Genomic DNA, 3,741 nt, shown 5'->3' with positions numbered 1-3,741 from the left:
CCTGCCCTTGCTCCCGTTGGTTCTTGCGCGCGTCCCACTCCTCCTCTGTGAGCAGGAGCTGGCCGTCGTTGCCCTTCAGCTCGGTGCCGTAGCATTCTTCGGCGGATCGGAGTCGGCCAATGAGCTCCTCCACTGTCAGCGTCCTCGGATCGAGGAGGGTCTCGATGGCGCAGGCGATCTACGTGTACCTCACCGGGATGACCCGCAGGAATTTCTGCACCACACGCACCTCCTTCGCGTTGTCGCCTAGCGACCGGAGGTTGTTGACGAGGCCGGTGAGCCACATGGCGAACGCGTCCAGCGTCTCACCGTCCTTGAAGTTGACTTGCTCAAATTCCGTCCGAAGGCGCTGCGCCGTGGCCTCCCGAACGCGCGCTACTCCCGTGTGCATGGTGCGCACGACATCCCAAGCCTCGTATGCCGAGTTCTTCACGGCGAGGACGCCGTGCATCTCCGGGGGCACCGCCCGGATCAGCGCGGCGAGCGTCGCCATGTCTTCGCGGCCCGTGACCATGCCCTCGCCGAGCATGGCCTCCCAGAGATCTTGCGCGCGGAGATTGATCTGCATCACAAGGGCCCACTTGATGTAATTGGTGGGAGTCAGGGAGGGGTAGACGATCGCGCCGCCGTGTCCGGCGCCTTCCCGGATCACGCGCTCGTGGACGATCACCTCCCCCGCGTTCCTCCTAACGCGGCTGCGTCCGCGGCTTCGCGGCCGCGTCTCCGTGCGCTGCCGGGGTGTCGCCTCCCCGTCGTGAAACTGGGGAGCGCCGCCCGGCGTGTCGTTGCCAGCGCGCTCACCGTTGCCCGCCATGGTCCCTCGTCGGCGATGGCTCTGATGCCAATTGTCAGCCGATCGCTCGCTTGTTTCCTCTCTTTCTCTCTCGCTCTGATGAACAAGGGTAGACTCTTGAGGTTTTGCGCAGCGAATGCCTTGCTACTTTTCTCTCTTTCTCGTTCTCTTATTCAGTTGGATCGAAATGGGGCCGGCCGATGCGCACGCCACTACCCGCATAGAACGAACGTGCCATCCCACGCTCGTGGACAGGGCGTGCTCACCGTGGCCACCTCCTGAACTAATCGCACTCGAGGTCGCACAAGTCGCGGCCTCGTGCCTTATTTCTTACGGAAAGAAAAAACGGACCGGAGAAACCGATCCAGGCTAGCTAATAATTCAGGGTTTATCTGACATTAACCAGTAGTGCTTTTCTGGCCTTCTTAGTTGGTTGTGCTTGGTAGCGATCCGTGACAAAGTAATATATTACTCCCTCTATTTTTATTTAGTTCGCATATTAGCTTTGGCCAAAGTCAAGCTTTATAAACTTTGACCAAGTTTATATACAAAAATATTAAGATATAGAATAACAAATCAACAATATTAGATTTATTATTAAATGTACTTTCACATCGTATAGATTTATTATGATAAATGTCTATATTGTTTTCTATAAACTTGATCAAACTTTATGAAGTTTGACTTCAGTCAACTCTAATATGCAGAGTAAATAAAAATGGAGGGAGTATCATGTTGTTCACCCGTTCCAGATAGTGGTTTAGGCTCCGCCGTTGATTCACAAACGGCCACACTGATATAATGGAGAAACTAAAGAAAAATATGTTCATGCAAGGATCTACGCCCCCATAGGACATGTACTTAATTAAGACAAGAGGATCATGCACAAATGCATTCAATGACACATTTCAGGTCAAATATTATCAGAAAAGTATGGCCCCAGGATAAGCTAATCTGCCACGCCATTCAAAATAACGTCACAGATGAAGCCAAGGAAGAAGACGGTTGATTCCGAAATCTCCCTGCCGATAGGATTTAAGGTAGGCAGATCGGCTTACAAGCCCCTCTGAAGAGATCATTGGAACTGAGTGAGGAGGATGCCAAAGGGTCCAGTCTCTCCATAGAATTGGTCCGCTCTATTATCAATGTCCTATCAGTCGCAATCTGCAGCCCGGCTCGTGCCGTAAGAGCAACTATAATAGGTGACATAGGCAGGACTGTAAGAGATGACACATCATAATTTTTCCTAGTTGAAGGGGAGAGGAAAGGAGAGAGAAGAGAAACATACAGTAGATTTATAGCCTACAAGATACAACGGGGAAGCCTACGGTAGCACGGGCTTGAAAACACTTTGTGAAAAACAATATGGGCTATGTATTAATAATATAGCATACAAGTATGACTAATTATTATATGAGTGGGATATTAGGTTGGTTATAGTTGACGTGACAATTCCATATAGCCGATTATTTTCTACTTCCTCCGTTTCAAATTACTTGTCTCAGATTTGTCTAGATACGGAGATATCTAGCACTAAAATGAGTCTAGATACGGATGTCTAGATACATCCGTATCTAGACAAATCCAAGACAAGTAATTTGGAACGGAGGGAGTCGACTGAACTACAAAATACAACGGGGAAGCTAGCCCTGCTGCTGCTACCCATCAGGGGTTGGCCCACAGCGGTGAGAGAAATAAAGGCTGGAGACGATGACTAGAGGGGGTGTTTGGTGACTACGCACAACAAATCACATAGAGAAAAATGACATAAATATCCTTGGAGAAAGGAAGGCTACTGCCTAACGGGTTAAAGCACATTAATGCTAGTGTGTTACTATCAATGCATCCTGCATATAAGCAACTGACACTTGCGGCAGCAAGATGAATGTATAGTTGGAAAACCTTGTGAGCTCCATCTATTTAGTTTGTTGTGGATTACTGTATGAGACGATGTGGAAGACTGTGCAAGTCATGAGGGTGAGTGGTTACGAAATGATATATCGGATGCATCGATAATTACAGATGATTAGATGAACTATATTGTCAAAAATTGTTGGTATTCCAAAAAACAGTCGTACAAGATAATTCACAGTTCCTTAATCGGAACTTATAGAGAACGAACATTCTCCCTCTTGCCTTCCGGCATGACACAATATGAGCCGTATGATCATGGCTTGCGACGGCACAGTCGCATGATCAAGATGTATACGTGACATCTACAAAACAATCTAAAATAACCTAGCTTCATTGAGGGTAGGTACGCCCTTCAATAATAGGCGCAATGACAGCTAGGAAATTGAATTCTTTAACAGCTCTCAATGTCAATCATGAATCGGTTAAACTAGCAAACACTCTAGATAACCATATTGTCATAGTAGAGCTTGTTTCCGGTAGCTTCCCATTCAGAGAGTTTGTGTTGTTCTTTTTAGGCATTTATTTCACCCAAATAAAAAGTCCATTGTTAAAAATTTGCCACCGTTAGCGTTAAGTACATTCTGCATTAGTTGTTCGGATGAAAATCAGGGCTATGAGATTCGATGTAATGAATCACTGTCAACGAACTCCAAGGTGGCTAGGAAGATGGTCTATGTTGCTTTGACAGGACACAAAATAAAACATTGCTCGGATATAAAATGTGGTAAAGAAAACTGCTTTGTATTATAGCAGGTAATTCGATATAGAAAAGGGAACCGCAATGTTGATATATTTTTTCAGAGAACGGGAGAGTATTATTGTTCAATAAATAATGTTCGTAGGGATACAAGAGGCGTCCGGGGCCATGCCAACCAAACATGTCTACCTCTACCCATGGAGAAAATGAACATTTTGCTAAAGCATGCACATCTCTATTTAACTATCTCCACTCCTGGTCAAAAGATGACAACTGAAACATTCCCTTCTTCCTGTCAATCTATTTCAATATAAAACCATAGCTGGTGAGCGTGTTG

The sequence above is a fragment of the Triticum dicoccoides genome, chromosome 1A, assembly GCF_002162155.2.
Source record: "Triticum dicoccoides isolate Atlit2015 ecotype Zavitan chromosome 1A, WEW_v2.0, whole genome shotgun sequence".
Taxonomy (NCBI): domain Eukaryota; kingdom Viridiplantae; phylum Streptophyta; class Magnoliopsida; order Poales; family Poaceae; genus Triticum; species Triticum dicoccoides.
Note: the sequence above shows the minus strand (reverse complement) of the source record.